A 20679-nucleotide genomic window follows, 5' to 3' on the forward strand; every position below is an offset into this window, starting at 1 on the left:
CGGGACTCCCCCGGAGCACGAGATGGATCCCGGGGTAGAGCTCCTACCTTTGAGCGAGCGCCTGTTCGACCCGGCGACTTATCGGCCGGCAATCCATGTTCTGCCCCCCGACGGACTCCGCCAGTTTCGGAGCTTCGAGAGGCACGTGCCACCCGAGCTATTACTGCGTGAGCCTACCTCTCACCTGTCCTTCGGCACTTCCGAGGTAACTCTTTTTCCTCTACTTTACTTTCTGCAATGTAGGGCACAAAAACTGTCGTAGCTTATTTATGCTCTTTAACTGCTTTAGCTGATATGCCGTATACCGTAGTTGACTGTAAACATACACACAATTGATATCTGCTTGAAACTAACACATGCACACACACTGCACTGGCCCTGAATCACCCAAACACACTGTCTTTCACTGCATACATACTGGTACCCAGCATTTGCTTGAATCTGTCAAACTATGCACACATGTTATACTGTACTGAACCACCCGAACACGCTGACGCATCACACGCTGTAGTTCACTATAAGCACACTGGCACCCGGTATTTGTTTAAATCTGTTAAACTTGCACGCATACTACATCTGTACCGAACCACTCGAACACGCTGACGCATCACACATTGTAGTTCACTGTGAGCACACTGGCACCCGGTATTTGTCAAAATCTGTTAAACTTGCACGCATGCTATACTTGTATGCTTCTTAGAACTGCATTTTGAATGTTGTCTTGCCATTGTTATTTTCTGTTTACAGGAGGATTCCCATACCATCCGCGGGTATGGGAACACTGGCGCTCGGGAGTGGTACGACGAACTTCCTGACGCGGTCCGTCGCATAGTGGACCAGGCGGGCTTCGGCGCCTTCTGCCGAGGACTCTCTAGGCTTACCACATGCAGACCTCTCCTCGCCGCTTTGGCGGAGAGGTGGTGGGACACCACCGATTCATTTCATTTCTCCACAGCAGGGGACATGACGATGACCCCTTACGATTTCTCGATGCTCACAGGCATCGGGGTAGGGGGTGATCCGATCCCCTTTGATATCGACATGGATGAGTGGACTGCCGCTCAGGTCCATCTGCTGGGTGAGGCGCCACCTCTTGCTCGTTCAGGCTTTGTCCGATACTCCTGGTTCGAGGTGCAGTTCCGGGTTTCGCCTACCCTTGTTGATGTAGATCCGATGACCCCGGAGGCCGTGGAGAGGTACGCTCGCGGCTTCCTGATGTTCTTATTCGGGACGACCATCTTCGCCGACCGGGCGAACACCGTGCCTCTCTGCCTTCTCAGCGCACTGGTGGACGTCCGAGACATCCTGCATTATGATTGGGGTGGCGCCGCTCTGGCCACTCTCTACGGGTACATGAGCTCGGCTTCCCGCGGCAGCGGACAGTTGCTCGGAGGCTACTGGCGGGCGTGGGAGGTACACTTCTTCTCCGTTTTTCATTTCTGCCCTATATTTTCTGTACTCTGTACACTGCACACACTGTAGTCTGCTTTATACTTGCTGTATACTGTACACACGGCACACACATACATCTGCTTTACACTGACTGTACACTGCTCACACTGTACACTATACACAATACACTGCACAACACGCGGCTTTGTCATTTCTGCTTTATTCTGTATTTTGCTTTATCTGATAAATGCACTGGTATTTACCTTGCAGTTGTGGGTTTACGCCTACTTTCCTAGGCTCGCTCCCGTACCAGTCACAGAGACTCCTCTGGTCGTCCCCTTTTCACGTCGCTTTGACGGGAGATGCATCCGGAGGCCACGAGAGACATTCGGCTTTTTCCGCCGATACTTCGACACCATTACCCCCGCCGAGGTATGTTTTACTTATAGTTTATTTAAGCTTTGTCTTTCCACTGCATATTTCAAAAACAGTAGATAACAAACTGTATGTCACTTTCAGATCACTTGGCAGCCGTGGGCTCCGTTGCCGGCGGCGATACGGGACCGGTTTGTCGGTGCAGATGAGACCTCGCGTTTTCGGATCTTATTGGAGGGCCCGGTCTGTCGGGCTTGGTACCTGGGTGAGCGTTTCCTACGCCTGACCCTAGGATTACCTGAGCAGATAGTCCCGGTTCACCCTCCTGCGGACATGAGGGAGACCGAGAGGCTCACCACCGAGCAGATGGACGATTACACTATCGGCTGGGAGGAGGCCCGCTTCAGAGGCATCGGCGACTACCGAGAGTACGTGCAGACGTACCTGATGCGACCTCTGAGCGGCAGCTGTCGAGCGGAGGGGGCCAGGCCCGTGGCGCCAGCGGCTGGGGCAGGAGCGGGAGCTTTGAAGAGGGCCCGAGTCCGTGGCAGGGGTGGAGCTCAGGGAGGATGGGGGGCTGGTTGGCCTGCCCTGCCTGCTGTACTGACTTTCCAGGGGCAGGGTGGGGCAACCTATCAGATCCCCTTCGCCCCTCTGCCGGCTAATCACGAGTTTGTCGGTGTCCCCGACTTGCCTCCGGTATGTATTACTGCATTTTTGTACAGTCGTTTCATTTCAGTTTATTTGATATTCCACAGAATATTGATGCATCTGATATTTTTGCAGGCTTCTTCTGCGTACACCCGGTAGTCATTGGAGATGAATGCCTCCATGATGGGGATGCTTCAGCGGACTTTTGATCTCCTGGCCCTCTACAGCATTCCGGTATGTTCTTCTGACACTGGCCTCAAACCATTCATATACTGCTTCACATAATCTGATGCATGGCACAACACCTGATACATTGATCTCACAGCATCTGATACACTGTATACACTGCATTCTGCACTGTACCCTGCACTGGTAAACTGCTCACGGCATTCATACACTATACTCTGCATTCTGCACTGATAAACTGCTCACGGCATTCTCACACTGTACTCATACACTGCATTCTGCACTGTTAAACTGTCCACAGTATACACACACTGTACTCATACACTGCATTCTGCACTGTTAAACTGTCCACAGTATACACACACTGTACTCATACACTGCATTCTGCACCGTTAAACTGTCCACAGTATACACACATTGTACTCATACACTGCATTCTGCACCGTTAAACTGTCCACAGTATACACATACTATACTTATACACTGCATTCTGCACCGTTAAACTGTCCACAGTATATTGATGCATTTCCCTTTTTATGTACTTTTTCAGCCTCCTTTCCAGATTCCTATGGCAGGAGGTGCTTCAGCTGGACCTTCCGTCCCTGCCTGAGGGAGAGATGAGGAGGGCCGAGTATTCCCCCGCACCAAGGCGGGGCGCACTCATGTCGGGAGTAGCTCGCGAGCTCCAGTCCCGGATGACGATGATGACGAGGAGTCAGAGGCGGAGGCAGAGGCGGAGTCCGAGTCATCGGAGGAGGAGACCGGAGGCGGTTCTAGCTCGGGCTCTGACAACGATGCTGATGATGCTCCTGGACCCTCGTCCAGGAAGAGGACCAGGAAAGACTGATAGCCTTTGGAGTCACTGGACACGGATACGAATTTTTGCTATTTTTATTTTCTTTGTACTTTTCTTTTTTGTTGGTAGTTAGATTACCTTGTACTGCCGCAGGCAGATTTTTGTTTCCAAAACTTGTACATGAAAAAGATTATGAAATGAACAGATTCTTTTTTTTGCTTAAAAGGTGTTACATTTACATATTTCATGTATTGCATCGCATCCCATCATGTTATACTTCAATGTAAATGGAATTGATCTGTGGTCTGAAAATTGAACACTTGTACTGTGGTAATCAGATAATTAAATGGCCAACAGCAAAATAAACCCAAGCAGCCCACTGCCTGATTCTGGACACATAACCCTTACTCTGTTGGGGATTAATCTGCATACAGCCCATAACACAGCATTCGGTTCATTCTGCACACAGCAAACTTTAAACAAAATAGCCCAATCTGACAAGACGAAGCTCAAAGACGGAACCGGTTGGAGTTGAAGCATGCTCCAATGTAGAGAATGGCACAGCATTCTGGGCATAAACAATTCTGAAATTAAATGAGGGTTTTTCAAACCGGGGTATCGAGCTTACAACTGAACACAGCGGGGAGGACTCGAACAAAAAGGTACACGACCTAAACATAACGAGACATGCTCGGGAGAAACCTAAAGCAAAGGATGAAACCAATAAATCAAAAAGACACGACACACAGACGCATTAACGAAGACGGGGGACCTCAGATCACGAGGAGCCAGTTCGTCTGGGTATTGTTTCCCACCCTTTCTGATTTGTGATTCTCACATCGCTCGGCCCTCAGGCTCGATTTTTCCTCTCAAAACCCTTTTTCTTACTTTTCTCTCAACTCACACCTCTCTATTCTTCATTCTCTCATTTTTATCCCTCCCCGAGGTGTTTAATGAATGAATAGGAAGTTGCAGGTTCATGCCCAATGCCGTTAGCTCACAGCTATTTCTTCTGGCGGGTAGAGCGCTCTTCTGGTAAGTACGTCGATGACGGGGGAAAGACAGAACGCCTGACTCAACTGTGCCCCTAGTTCATCATTTTAACCATTCTTTTCGTTTTGGTTTTCTACTAAAACAATTTTGATCAAAATGAGAGTCGGATTAACGTACTTGTTCGATTTTTGATTTGAAAATCATGCAAGTCAGGCTATGAGCACTGAAAATTTTCTCTTTTGGGTCCATGAAAACGGTCCAGTTTTGGAAAGTGGAACAATTTTCAAGAAAATAGTCAACCTTAGTAAAAAATTTTCAAAAACTATTTTTGCAAACGACCAATGCTTAACAAGCACGGAACCTACTCTTGAGACGCACAATCTCGGATCGGAGGCAATGGAAAATTGCCCCTGGTTTGAAGGGGGTGGGAGGCAACGGAAAGTTGCCCCTGGTTTGAATGGCGGCTCACGACGGTTCATGGCAATGGAAAGTTGCCCCTTGTTTAGATGGTGCCGCAGCAATCCGCAAACAGTCTTCATTGACGGTGGTCGAGCTCTTGGACACAGAGATGACGAAGACGGTCACAACAAATATATGGACACAGTCGCCTTGGAAGGTGTTGGCGACTGGACTTTGGGATGAAATCGAAACCATTGCATGGACTGAGACGCTATGAAAGCGTTGGGGGCTGGACTTCGTGATGAAGTTGCCTACGTATCCCGAACATGGGAATCAAGCCTTACGTAGTTCCGGCTAAGGTACACTCGGGTATTTTAACCTTCACTTTTCAGGCTCTAACTTTTGCCAAGGCGCCCGATGCGGGTTTTCGACCTTGCGAGCTTTTCTTTCTCTTCTTTTTTTTTTCACTTCTTTTTCTTTTCCTTTTCGCATTTTTCTTTTCTTTTCTTTTTTGCTTCTTTTTTTGCTTTTTTGTTGTTTTTGTTTTTTTTTTTTGTATTTTTCTCTTGCTCTAACTTTTGCCTGGGTCACCCTTCCGGGTTTTCGGCCCAGCGAGCCTCTCAAAGGGTAAAAGTGTAACAAGTCCATGCCAAATGGTTTTTGAAGTTGAAGCCTCTCTGTGTCTAGGAGAACGGCTGTTGCAATGATTTGTAGGAGAATCTATCATGGCTGCTCCACGAGCTCTTTCTGGTGAGATCTACTCCTTTGATGCAGACTCGGCTTTGGTGCATCTTGCTCGTGGGCTGCCCCTGATCTGGCCATGCAGACCTTGCATGACGTTTGACCGTTGAACTTTCTGAACGTTCTGAACGGGTTCAAAGCTTGAAAGCGAACGGGTTGAAACTTGAGGCTGAGAGCGATCCTAGGCTGCACAATCTCAAGAGCGGTTCTACACAAGTCTTTACAGGGCCGTGTAAAACATTTGTTTTTGAAAGTTTTTAAGAAAGCGACAAATCGCTCGCGCCGAAGATAGTGTGGAACCAATCTGGATCAAGCCAGGATCCTTCTCAGTACTCACGCCGACAAGCATGGTTTCATTCATTAAAAGGCTTAGCACGCCTCTTTTTCTCTCAAAATGATCAAAATTTTGCAAAACCCGAGGAATTCCTTCCTCTTCGTGTTCATCACCGCAGTGTTCAAAAGGGTTTTTTTTTTGAAAAACTTAGGTTAATGCAATGAATTTGGCGTGCAGGAGAGCAAGCGAGATGTACTGTCAGCCCATTCAAATTCTCTGGCACTTAAACTGAAAGCAAGCATTAAGTTGAGATAGCAACAGCTGTTTCATTCGGATTTGTGGGTATAACTGGCCCTTCGACAGAAACAGACTCAAAAACAAAAACAGGTAATTACAAGACAAAACGGTGTTCGAGGCAACAACCCCAGAATCACCTAGTATTCTATACAAAGGGGACTGACTCGCTACAACAAGACAGACCCTTAAGCAAAAAGACTGACTCAAGACAAAGAGACAGACTCAAAACAAAAGACTAACTCGATACCCAAGCCAGGATTTACAAAGTTAGCATTCACAGCCACTCAAAAATGCGTGCCAGACGCCACATTCAAAATACACCGGACGCCGCCCGCAGGTGGTTCACCTTCTGATTACATACTTGTAGTATCTGTGTCCTCAAAATCCAATAACTGGGTGGTAACGGACTTGGCTGAGGTAGGCGGGAGGATAACCTCGTTGTCAATCAAATCTTGCACCTCATGACGGAGGCGGAAGCAATTGTCGGTGGCATGGCCTGTCTGCTGGTGGTACGCGCAGTACTGAGCAGCATCATGCGTAGCAGGGAGATTCTTCGGGAGAGGCCGAGGCTCCAAGGGTTTAAGGTGCCCCCTCTCGGCAAGGATCTTAAGTGCCTTGGACAGAGGCATGTAGAGAGCATGAAACGTCCTGCGCCCCCGGGGCAGGTACTTTGGAGTCTGAGCGCTCTTATTAGCCGCACAAGCGAAAGGGTCGGCAGGCGCCACCTTAGCTTTCTGATCTTTCCTAGGTGTAGGGGCGGGAACATGAGGAACTGTTCTGGCATGACGGGGCCTATCCCGATTTTCTGACTGGCTTGAACTACCCTCAGGTGGAGTGGGGAAAGCATCCTCCACAATCTTTGCCACAACTGCGGATATCTGTTGCTTGTTCATCCCCCCGGCTTTCAAAGCCTCGACTGCCCACAGCAGTTGTTCAATGGGATCGGCATCTACCTTCATTTTGTCTTTTCCTCTGGCCTCAGCCTGATCGGGGGTTTGAGTTGATGTTGATATGTCATTACCATAGCTGGAGGCCATCTCCGGTTGGCTAAGTTCGATCACAATTCGCCCCAACAACGGGGGCTCCTGGGGTACAAAACTCCCGGCATACGGTGCGGCTGGTGGTGAAGCTGACATTCCATAGGCGATATCCGCCACAGACCTCTGGAGATCACCTATCATCCCCATTAGCTCAAATGTAGTAGGGTCGCGAGCCTGATATAACTGGGGTGCCCAGACCGGGTGCACAACAGGCGACCTGGGTGGATGTGACACATCAGTGTTGGCCTCACTTTGCAGAGTGATCCCCTGCTCCAATGCAGCCGTCATAACTACGATTTCTTCTGAATTCTGCGTCATCATAAGCCCTACCTCGACGAGGGAGAGCACTAGCTATTCTGTATCAATTCTCTGGACACTCTGAACTGAAAGGAGAAACAAACAACATTTTAGCCCAAACAGATCAAACACGGGTGTAGCTGAACAACTGTACTCTACTGCTGATCACTGTTCCCCAGAAATCACTGTTCTCAAAACTGAACCCTGATACCCGCAGATAACTGATTCTCATAACTGACACTGATACTGGTGTCCTCAGGTCTGATACTCAAACTTGCAAACTGATATATACTTTCCCTGTAGAAATACATTCTAAAAGCACATAGCAAGTAAAGAGAACCAAAACACCCCTATGTTGGGGTAAGGTTTCCCTGTCTTATTTTGTCAGGAGCTAGGGTTTCACTATGCACGCAGCAGTTTTCAAACAGCCTATCATCGGGTAAGCAACCTGTCCTAACTTGGGATGGTCACTATGGATCCGAATATGTACTAGGTCCAATGGTCGAGAATGGTGCCCCGGTAAAACCGGGGTTTGTGTTCCCATACTGTCAGAGCCCATAACCGGTCAGCCTTATGGTCATGCCTTGACAAGACAAGCCTCCGGCAAACCGTTCAGGAATGGCAGATGGCAAACACTGTGTTCCTAGGCGCACCAATGCACATGCAATGCAAAGAAACACATAAATGAGATCAAAATAGGATATCACGAGTTCGAGTCAAGCTCTCTAAATCCCCAGCAGAGTCGCCAGAAACTGTAGACGCGCCCGCGTGGGGCCCTCGCCACAGTTCGGACTCGATTTGTTGTCACGGTTCTTAATCTTGAACCAAAGAGTCCAAATCCGGCAAACCATTTTGAAAAGCAGATTTTTTTGAAAAAAGTGCCAAACATGGACTGCTTTGCCAAATACAGAGTCGCCACCTAAATATTTTTTATGGGGGAATTTAGGAAACCCTGACTCGGTGCCGAAGGCCACATGTCCATCATCACCGGAGTTGTCTCGGCTCAGGAGCTACGGTACGATCGGGGAAGGTCAGCTATGAGCACCCCCTTTCGCCCGGTCCGAAGACCGGCCTCTACTAACCGTGATATCCGTTTTTGAAAACTTTATATGTTCTTATTCCATTTATTAGCCTAGAGTTACTATGTTATGCGCACAGCAAACAAGTATAGACTAGATTGCCTAATTTGGAAACAAGCATTGCATATCCGTTTGTTTTGAAAAGCGCTTTGGAATTTGCTACTCGCAAGTAGGCTAAAACACGGATTTCAACGAGTTTTTCCAACTCAAACAATCTAACCTTCACCCGCAGGCATCCAAACAGTTTATCTCATATAAGCATCTAGCCACATGGTAAGCATACTGTCATGATAGTATTCACACGCATGCGAGATGCTAAAACATAAATACTTACATTGTACTCCGTGCCAAAACAATAAACTAGTTAGCAAACATGCGTGTCCTAGTTCATGTTGAATTGACTAATGCAGCACACACGGGATGCAATTAGATAGGCTCGGCTAACTTAAACATGGCACGTGAAAATGCACAACCAACATGTATTCAGTTTGGAATTTGAAATACAGATGTGGTTAGAATGATGCGCCGAGCCCGGTGCATGTAGAACAAATGGATGAATGCACGCATGCATTACATAAGGTATGCTAATTTAAACGTGCCCTAATCTACCATCATAAGCAGGTAAATAAAAGAGAAGAAAGACGTGAGGTTGGAAGACATACACACACTCACGCACACTTATTACAGATTTGCCCTCGCTCGGAGGGACCAAATAAATAATACAAATTAATTAACTACGCAAGCTAATTAATATTACAAATTGCCTAATTAATTGACAAATTAACTAAGCTAAGAAAGACAGTAAGCCGCCTCGGGAGAAGGGCCAGATGCAGCGCGTGCTCGGGTCCTGCTCGGAAGTGCACCGCCATGCATGGTCTGCCTCTGTTTTCCCTGTTCTGCTCCTCTGGAGACTGTCAAAGTCTCAGAATTGCTTCTCTGGGTACTGGGGAGTGCCATCGGCTGGGTAGAATGCCCACCGGCAATTGTATATAGTCACCGGTACAAGATGAAGGTATCAGCAGAAGAATAATTGACGGTCGGCAAAGAATGCCTGCAGAACCTACAACTCACAGCAGCAGAGGACAGAACTTGCATGGCAATGCAATTCAAACTATGTATGCACCAATCATGCCCCCTATCATGTTTGTGACTCAAAGGGACATGTGTCTCAATTCTTGGACCACCAATCACGCATTTCTATGCATGATGGCCCAAAGAAGCAAGTGTGCAACTTTCATGTCAAATGAAATGCAAACCAAATAAACAAACTAAGGCCCAATTCCTATCACCAAGTCAAGGAATAAGGCATGCATGCAAGATGCAATGCAACCTAGGCATGCAAGCTAAGGATGCAACATGGCATGGCAAGACACTTATGCAAGCGTACAAGCAAACATGAGGCAATGCAAATGGATGGAAAGGTGGACTTACATATGATTTAGGCAGCTCTAATTAGGCCTAAAACAAGGGCTAAAGTGCTATAATGAGGGACCAAATACACATGCACACATACACATGTTGAAAGGCCAACACTTAGGCACAAATTGGACAACTCTCAAACACATTTGAAAGAAGGATATCATGGACAATTAGCATGCAACATAAGTTCTGAAAATCATGTTCGAACATGGTGCCAAACCAAGCAACAAGTCAAACTAAGCATGCAACAAATGGCTCAAGTGCTTGAAGCAAGTCAAAGGGGCTTAAACCATAGCTAAGCCAACCAAGCCTCACAAGGCTAAGAGGACTTAAAATAGGTTCAAGACAGACCTAGACCATGCAAAATGGACTCTTAGATGGCATCTAAGTGGCTCAAATTTAAAGGCATGTGCAATGGCCAAAACATGGAGCATACTACACAAGCTTCCAAAGCATTAAAGATGCGTCCAAGGTAAACATATAGGCATGCAAATGGGACCGAAATGACATGGTGGACGGTTCCAAATCACCAAATCAATGCAAAAATGTCATGCTATACATTCGCATACTTAAGGCCAACAAGCCGGAATGCAAAGGGGCTATACTAAGCATGCCAAATCTGACCCAAACAACTATGGATAGACCTAAGACATGGCAAAATATGCACAAAACCTTCACAAAACTAAGCCTAAAACATGCTTGAACAAAGGCTAACAACCTAAGGCATATTAAGGCAATAACAAGGCATTACATGGTAGGTATGCTAAGCATGCATGGTGTACCAAAACCAAGTAAAAATAGAGGCATGTTATGACATAATAAGCACAAAAAACAACTAAGGCATGGTCAACATGAAGCTTAGTTAGGTGCTCCCTCAAGAGGCCAAAAATGGTTCATTTCAAGGACAACAAGGAGAGGGGGTGGCCCTCTCCTTTTGGAAATTTCAAGGCACCATCTCCACCACTGAAATCCCTCAAGATTTCAGTGGTGAAGAGGCCCAAACACCAAAGTCTCGAAACTTGCTCAAAATGGCCCAAAATGGGGCCTTTCAAGGCCTAAGAGTGGTCAAACACCCTCAAACCACAAAACACTCTTAATAAACAATCAAGAGGGCTAAAAAACAGAAATTTTTTGTATTATACACCAAGCACAAAAACAGTTCAAAGATAGGCAAAAACAAGATGCAAAAATGGAGAATAAAAGGGAAGTTTCTCACCCTTGTAGACCACCTTCACAAATGATGCTCCAATGGCCCTCCTTGGCTTGAATCCAACACCAAAACACCAAAATCAGCCCCTTAGAACCTCAGGAGCCAAAGGAAGGTGAAACACTAGGTGTTTGTGTGCAATAGTATGAACTAAAACACCTAGAGCACAAAGAGAGAAAAAGAGAGATAGGAGATATGTATGAACCTTAACCCTAAAACCAGAGCTTCTCTCTGTCTTTTCTATCTCTAAAATGTCTCAAGTGTCCAACCCTAAAGCCAAGAGACAAGGCTCTCTCTTATAGAGCTTATTGTCTTGTGAAGCTTACAAGACAAGCTTCTAAAGAGAGAAATCCCTCCATACACGTGTATGGAGGGGAGCAAAAAGCAAGACAGCTGTCTTAAAATATTTGCAAAAGCAGATCCACAGTAGTTGGCCGGCCAAAAATGTCATTTTGACAAAATTTAGTGCCGGCCGGCAACAAACAGTGCCGACCGGCAACAAAAAGTGCCGATGGCAGTAAAAACCAGCCAGTGACCTCTAGCCACTGCCGGTCGTGTGTGGGGATGCCTCACAAAGCATTCCCTGCCCCTCCAAGGCAAAACACAAGTGTTTGGTGCAAAACCAGACACTAAACAGCCAAGTTCGGAGATCCTGAGGCAGGGCGCGTGGCCGAGACCTCCGGGAACTCCAAACGAACACAAACATGGATAATCACCGAGTGTTCCAAGCGGTGACGTCCGAGTCTCGAGGACGGTCAAAAATGGGGTGTCTACAGGACGCGACTGATGGTTTTGAAAGTTGGGCAGTGCAAAGGTTTAATTTCTTCGGCCAGGAGAGAGAGTCGAATCTCAACTTCATACCCTTTTTTTTTTTGGACCAAAATGATCTTGATCAAAATATTTTAGTCTTAAAACCCTCCCTTTCAAAACGTTTTTGAAATAAAGTTTTTACGATGTTCCGAGGCTCGCATTTTGTCAAATGTTGCGCTTTTCGGTAAACCGAGCAAGGACAAAGTGGAAATGAACGAAAGAGAGATGAAATCTTTGAAAAATCTTTCAAAACACCTTACTTAGGGGTTTGGAGTTGAAGAAAAGAGGAGAAGAGGGAAGAAATCCAGTTGGGGGAGAAAATGGGCATGAACCGTTAAGAAAAAGGCAAGCAGCCCTCGCCGAATCGGGCCTATTCATTTGCATACTTGGAATCAAGATATGATGCCACCACCGTTGGAAAGAAGACTTCCGGAGCTTCATTTTGCACTCAAGAATCTCCTAAAGCCAATTCCGGACGGGGGAGATATGGTTGATTGAAGTAGGGCATCACTCCGGTTGGACCGAATCTGCGCGGCTTCACCAAAACAGGCATAACTTTTTCCATAGGAGGAATTTTAATTCAAGGTTTGTTCCATTGGAAAGATAACTTCCGGGGCTTCAATTTGGACATCTGGTCGGCCACCATTGGACTTCCTAATCACTGGTGGACCACCTTTCTTTCCGGAAAACCCATTTTTTGTCCTGAAAAGTAGCAGGCCGACCAGAAAAGGTGGCAAGCCGGCCACCTACTTGGTTGGATGACCATTTTGGCCTTGTTGAGCTGGCCGGCCATGATCCCCTCCCCAAGTGTGTTCCAGATGTGCAATTTGTTTTCCTCCAGACCCTATACCCAAGGGTCTTTCCTTTTGGGGGGAAATTTGAATTGGTTTTCCCCCCCATTTTTCCCACTTTTCCTCCATTCCTTTGCCTATATAACCAGCACCCCTAGCTGCATTTTAAAGGGTTAGAAGATTTGGTTTTGAGCTCTTGCATTCATCCTCCCTCTCTCTCTACTCCAAGCACTAAAACACCCTTAACCCTACACCATTTACCCTACACCTCATAGCACAAGACCTCCATCCTCCATTCCAGCAACTTGAGGCTGCTTTCTAGAGTTAAAGAACTCCCAAACTTGGCCCAAAAATTGTTGAAGTATTGATCTACAAGGGTGAGTCCCATTTTCTCTCTTTTCTGCCTTATTTTGTTTTGTATCTAAGCCATACTTTCTTGCATTTTTGGGAACCGAGCCAAAATGTAAATAGTCATATTTTGAGCCCCTTTTCATGTTTGATTAAGGGTCTTTCTCTGTTTCAGACCTCCAGCTATCACTTGCCTCTTTAACTCTCTTTTAGGCGTTATTTTTGCATAGTATTTTAGGCCTATTTCTGAGTTGTTTTGGACTTTTCCATAAACTGTAAAATAGCTTGTTTTGAGCCCCTCTTCAACATTGTTGAAGGGATCTCCTCTGTTTGAGGCCTCCTTCTATCACTTGCTTCTTTATCTCTCTTTTAGGCCAATTTTTGCATAGTATTTTAGGCCTATTTGTGAGCTGTTTTGGATCTTTTCATAAACTGTGAAATACCTTGTTTTGAGCCCCTCTTCAACATTGTTGAAGGCCTCTCCTCTGTTTGAGAGCAGAAGCTGCCACTTGTCTCTTTATCCCTATTTTAGGCCTTTTCTTGCATGATAGTTTGGCCTTATCTTTGATTATTTTTGTGGCTTGATATAAACTGTAAAGTGCCCTGTTTTGAGCCTCTCTTCAACTTTGTTGAAGGGCTCTTTTCCATTTGGGTCCAGTTGCTGTCCCTTTGTGTTTAATCTCTATTTTAGGGCCATTTTTGCTTGATAGATTAGCCCTATTTGCGTTCATTTTTGGGGCTTGTTATAAACTGGAAATATGCATGTTTTGGGACTTTCTTGCATCTGTCTTCATGCTTCATGATAAAATAATGCATGTTTTGTATAGCTATAGGCCAATGTGTATGCCTAGTTTTGTGTTTCGGGGCCATTCCATGCATCGGGTGCCATGTTTCCATGTTTCGGGATCATTTTGCATCACATTTCAGTGCTGAAACTTGCATGTTTGCATGCCATATTTCGTGCCTTGCCATACCTTGTTAGAGTGGCATTTGTGCCTTAGGATCGATCCTCAATTTGCGTGCATGTGTGTGCGCATTTCGAGTGTCTCATTTCCATGTCTTGGCTACTGATGTGAGTGTGGCTGAGGTCCATTCATGTTGGTATAAATCCATTGTGCATTGTGTATGCCATTTCATTTCATAGCATTTTGTATGCTAGGTTGTATGTTAGCACATTGTGTATGCCATGTTACCTCGTGCATCGTGTATGCCATTTCATAGCATTGTGTATGCTAAGTTGCATGTTAGGATTGCATTCATGCATGTCATGTATATTGAATTGTGTTTGGGATAGGAGTTAGCCCGAGCACGGGAAAATGAGGGACGTTTCGTACTCTGAGTGACGGAACGTGTCTCAATTCCCGGTCACCGACACTCCGGATTATCCACGATGGAGTTTAGGTCTTGTTGTGTTTATAAGTGCATTCATTTCATATTGAGTCATGCAATTCGACTCCTCGGCCATCATGCATCGATATACGTGATTGGTGGCACGAGGATCGAGGACTACACTCCCTGAAGAGTAGTCATGCATACATATGTGAAAATACTTTGCCATGCCCCTTTGTTGCTCTCTGTTGCAGCAAATCAGAAATCGGCAGCCTTCCGGAGCTTGGCACGCATTCCAAGAACAATTGCAAACAGAGGCAAACCGGGGCATCGCGAGGGATTTTCCTACAAAGGCAATCCGAGCATGCATCATTCATCATCCGGAGCAGATTTGAGGCAGTCTCTGGCTTGCATGCCAATTTATTGCTTTCCTAATTCAATTTGTTAATTAATTAGGGTTTTGTACATATTTGGACTGTAACTATTCATTTGGGACTGTATATTATTTATTCGGACCTTTCGAGTGAGGGCAAAAATGTAATAAGTGTGCATGTGTGTGATGTATGTCTTCCAACCCCACGTCTTTCTCCCTTTTATTTACCCGCTTATGATGGTCAGATTAGGGCATGTTTCAATTAGCATACAGTATGACAACATGTTTGCATTCATTCATCTGTTTTGCATGCACCGGGCTCAGCGCATCATACTAACTGCATTGTATTTTCAATTCCAAGTTGAATACATGTTAGCTGTAGCATTTCATATGCCATGTCTAGAATAGCCGAGCCTGCTATAGTTTCATTTTTGCATGTGTTGCATTAGGCATTTTTGTATAATTAGGATCATGCATGGATTTCTAATTAGCTTCTGTTTTGGCTTGGAGTACTCGGTAAGTTTTATACTTTAGCATCCTTGCATGTGTGTGAGTGACTGCCATGATAGCATGCTTACCATGAGGCTAATTGCTTATGTGATATATCTGCCTGAATGCCTGTGGGTGAAGGTTGGGTTATTTGGATTGGAACAATTCGTTGATTGTGAGTTTTTTTAAGCCCACTAGATAGTGGCAAAACCATGTTTTCTAAGCCCACCCGAGGGTGGCGAAATCTGCATTTTAAGCCTACTTGCGAGTAGCAAACCATTTTCAAATAAACAAACATGAGATGTTTTGTTCCAATTCAGACGATCCAGTCTATACTTGTATGCTGTGCGCATCACATAGTAAATCTAGGCTAATAACCGGAATAAGAACGCATAATGTTTTCAAAAATAGATATCATGGTTAGTAGAGGCCGATCTTTGATCGGGCGAGCGGGGGTGCTCACGAAGTGACCTTCCCCAATCGTACCCAAGTTCCCGAGCCGAGGCAACTTTGGTGATGACGGACACGTGGCCTTAGGCAAACGAGTCAGGGTTTCCTAAATTTTCCCAAAATAAAACATTTAGGTGGTGACTCTATATCTGGCAAAGCAGTCCATGTTTGGCACTTCTTTCAAAATCTGTTTTCTCAAAATGATTTGCCGGATTTGGACTCTTTGGTTCAGATTTAGAACCGTGACAATTTGAGAGTCCGAACTGTAGTGACCCCAAATGAACAGAACGGGACTCACCCTCCCGGGGCGTTCGGGGACGTCTACAACTGGTTATCGTCATACCGGGCTGTTATTGATTGCTACCGCCAGAGGGTCACAGTTTGTACCTTGAGCGGGGAGTGTTTCCATTTCTTGGGGGATCGGGTTGGTAGTGTGTTGCCATCGATGTATGATCCGCGAGGGCGAAGTGAGCTTAGTGGTCTACTTGCTAGCTTTTTGAGTGGTGAGTGTGATGAGACCCAGATTGTATTGTCGAGGGTGGTTTGCGAGTATTCAGATGTTTTTCCCGACGATCTCGTTAGTTTGCCACCTCACCGAGAGATAGAGTCTCTATTGATTTAGTGCCCGGCACAGCGCCGATTTCTATAGCACCTTATCGTTTTGCCCCAGCCGATTTCTATGGCACCTTAGATCATGTGGTTGCATTTTCTCTCTGTCAAATTCCATTCATGTGGGGGATTGTTGGAAAAATGGTTAATATAGGCATATTTTGGGCCAACTTTGAGCCTAAAATTGAGTGGGCCCCGAACGTCTTTTGGGGCGGGTCCGAAGAGGTGAAGTGTTCTTTGCCGCGTGGCAAGTCACACGGTGAAGACGGTTCGTCAAAACCATCTATGAGTGAATGGGAACATGACGTCGTTTCGGGTTCGTGGAATGGACATTTAAAGTTTTAAAATGGGTTTCCTTGTGAGGCTTGTCCCACATTGAAACTTTAAGAGAGTTTATTTGTGTATATAAGCTCTAGCCTACAACACTTGGGTTAGGCCCCAAGGGGCACCCAAAGTTTGTAGAAGAGAGGAGTTATGGACAAAGTGAACCTTAGCCCAAACCACCGCACATGGGCGCGCGCCGCCGCCGTTGTCCATCCGGCCGTGCCGGGCGCGGGTGTGGGTTATGGGTCGGGTCAGTTCTAATATTAATTTTTTGGACAAAATTTATTTGAATTTTAAATGAAATTAAATTCAAAGTTTGTGCCAAATATTTGAATTAATTTTCTATCCATGTTTTATGCCTCTTCCAGTCCGAATTCTGTTTTCTAAACTGTTTGAACAGTGCTAAATAACTTCCCAGCAGTTACTGATTTGTAACTGCCGAACAGATTCAAAAATCTGGCAGCAAATCTGTTTGTTTTATAACTGCATCTGTTCAAAAATAGTTTACACCTATTCATTTCAAATTTGTACCTATTCCGATCTATATATTGTAGACTTGTTTCTACAGATTGGGGTTGATAAAAACATCCATAATTCTGTCCAGAGGTTTCAAAAAATTCAGACAGATTCAAGGTCTGTCCAGTTTACATTTTGAATTTGTACAGAACAGTTTCATATCTGTACAGGCTGCTTACATACCTGATCAGACAAATTTATTTGCTAATAAATACCAGCCATTTTCTAGCAGTCTTGAGGCCCAAAAAAATTCGGTCTGAAATGTTTTCTTGCTGTCCAGTTTTTATCTTTGGTGCATTATTCTTCATTTTAGTTTTAGAATAAAATTCAGAGAGTTAGAACACAGGTTTGGTCCGCCGAACAAATTGTTTGGAGTGCTACTACAATTTGTGAAGATCATTGTATCCTGGGAGATAGACGCCACTCAACCGTAAACACCGTAGCAGGGCGAATCTGTCTTAAGGACAGAGTGTCACACACTCGACTTGCTCTTTGAATCTTTTAATTCCGTTCAAAAAATAAATTCGGTACATTATTTATTTATTTTGTTTGATTTAATTTTCATTTTATTTATTTGCATAGAAGATTGTTCCAACAGTTTGTCATTTTGAAAATCTCTTTGCTGAGATTGATGGGAACGCCCTTGGACGATGAAATGGATCCAATAAGATTATGTACCTCTTCTTCGCGTACCCGCTTCAATGATTGAATTCGCTTGACACATAAGAGTTGTGTGACAAAGATCTTTCGCATTTGTCTCCAGTGATCGTTATAGGGAGAGAAGATGATGGTGGAGTCATGGTATGGCATGACCGCCACGGCATGAACAATAGGCCTTTGGGCGAAGTTAAGTTCATGGGTCTTCAAAACCTATTCTGTAACTTTTGCTGTTGAAATCACCATAGCTGGAAGCTTTCCCAGCTGAAGATGCATAATGGGTCCATATTTCTCCGCCAAGTCTGTCAAGACATAGGATCGGACAGTGCCGATTAAATGGTGCAAGTGCCCAATAAAGGAAAGCTTTGGAGGCCTTGGTGGCAATCTTGTGTTGTTGTTGAGGAGTTGAGACTTACTTCTCCTCCAGTGTTTGAGAATGGCCAAAAGAAAGAGTAGGAAAGTGAGCAAGAGAGGCAAAGAAAGAAGATGGAGCATCATGGATAAATTTTCTGTTTGTTGGGTTTAGTTTTTTCTAAGCTAAGGTAGGTTTTATAGGGCGTAGCAAGCAGGCAGGCGTCATTCTTTCCATCAGAAAAAAAAAATTCTTCTCATTAATATAAGCAATGCTACAATTTCCAAACAAAAAATTCAAAAAAATCCTAGAATTTCACATAATTTTTTTTTTTAAAGATTCATTTGGGGTAAGACCCACAACACTAACTTCTAATGAGCTCTAATGATGTGGAAGAGAATATATATATACAAAAAAAAAAAAAAATCAAGGCCAAAACATCACATCACAGTAAGGCCCACCCCCATTAGAGCTTATTAGAGCTCCTTCATTAGAGCTCCCAATCATTTTTCACTTCTAATATAGATCATTGATTTGAAATTAATTGTAATTTTTTTGACATTTTTCTGATGCCATAGACTTTTTGTATTAATATTGGTTATAGTTGTGTTACAGAGTATTTATTTATTTATTTTCCCCTTAATATTCCATAAAAGAAAATTATTTATGAAAATAACACACTTTTGAAATTATTTATCAAACTAATTGCTTTCATAAAATCGTAGGTTTAAGTTCCACTTTCATCTTAAAATCGCAACTTGAACCTGTGATTTCATGTCGACATATCTCCTTGGTAAATTCCTGACACGTCTGCATGTCGCTGACATGGCAGAAAGAAATCGCATCTTGAACTTGCGATTTCAAAATTGCATTTTGAAGTTGCAATTTTATAATAAAATTGGAGTTTGTGAAATTAGATTTTGAAGATGAATTTATGGAAAAAATAATTCAAGTTTCAATTTCATAATAAAATTGGATTGTGAAGATTGTATGAATAATGAAAATTCATTTCACTTTTAAGTTATAATTTAAACTTTGAATCATGATATTTTCTTGCAAACATATTTTAAATAGAGAAAAAATATATATTTTCTAGCAAGCATTTTAAATAAGATGAAAAATTTGCAAGAAAAAAATAGAAAAATTTAAATTTTAGTCATGGATAAGTTGTTCACATTCAAATTTTCTTATATTTTTTCTAATTAATAAAAAATATTAGTTACACTATTGGTGAATTTTACTTTGTACAACTTTTATGTGAAATTAACTCATACAAAGTTAATTTTTATTTGCTATACCTTACAATGTTGAAACTTTATTTTTGTTTTTCGGCGTTTGGTTGACACTTGAAACAAAAATATATAAATGAGAAATTTTGATTCAATAAAGTATTATTTATGACTTTTTAGTGAGCTAAAATACTTATTTGAAAAGGTTAAATGTGTTGAAAAGATAGTGATAAGATATTAGTCAGAAAATGGAGAGGTAGAAATGCAGTCCTGACCTTCAATTCTACATAAGCTATGAAGGATAGGTATGATCAACTGAAAGGGTGGGTTTATGATTGGTGTGATTTAGTAACATAATGGAGAAAATAAAAGAATCTTAAATAGAAGAGATGTGTTGGTTGTGCTATTATGGAGTTCTATTTAATTTATGGAATGCTAACACATTCAAAAGAATTGGTAGCTTATAGGGTGAGGTAAACCAGTTTGATGAAGTTATCAATTCAGATTCTCCTGAATATGGCAAGGTCAGATTGATAACGAATATGATGAAGCTTATTAATACGGTGATAAGTCTGGAGCACAAAGGAAACACACACTCTATTAGGATATGTGAATTCTTTGATTTTCATGAAGATGGAGCAATCAATTAGTGCATGGGAAGATCAAATCTCTGTCAATGGGGGAATCAATGCAGGGGAACCTAGATCAGGTAAGAGTAGTCTATATAATGTTGACACAAGAATTTGGAGACTAAAAGGGTACTTCCGTCAAGTTCAAACAAATCAAATGAGTTATCAACAACTAGCAATCAGTGCTTGAAGAGAATTGGATTTGTTGGAGGATCTTAGCTAGATTGGGTGCAAATGAAACCTCTTAAATTAAGGAGTATGCTTGGCCCACGACTAAATTATGGGCATGTTCATTCAGTATTTTGGAGGCCCAAATTCACTATTGTAGATCAAGGAGTTCATGTTGACAAAAACAAGTTTGTGCTAATATCCTATGAGCCAAGTTCACTTATGTCTCTTGGGCCTAAAGGAGTAATGGAAGGGGCTGATGTTGTTGTTATGTCTTTTATTCTAGTGGAGAGTAGCAACTCGGTCAAGAAAGAGGAATCATCTAGGTGGCATAAGGGTGGTGGTGTTCATAAGGTCTCAAACCCCAACAATGCTAGTCAAAGGAATAAAAAAATGAAAAACAAGTCATTGAAAGTATCCATGGTATTTTCAAAATTCAAAAGATGGGGTATTGGTTTG

This window comes from Camellia sinensis, chromosome 9 (assembly GCF_055761805.1).
Source record: "Camellia sinensis isolate YWXY chromosome 9, ASM5576180v1, whole genome shotgun sequence".
Taxonomy (NCBI): domain Eukaryota; kingdom Viridiplantae; phylum Streptophyta; class Magnoliopsida; order Ericales; family Theaceae; genus Camellia; species Camellia sinensis.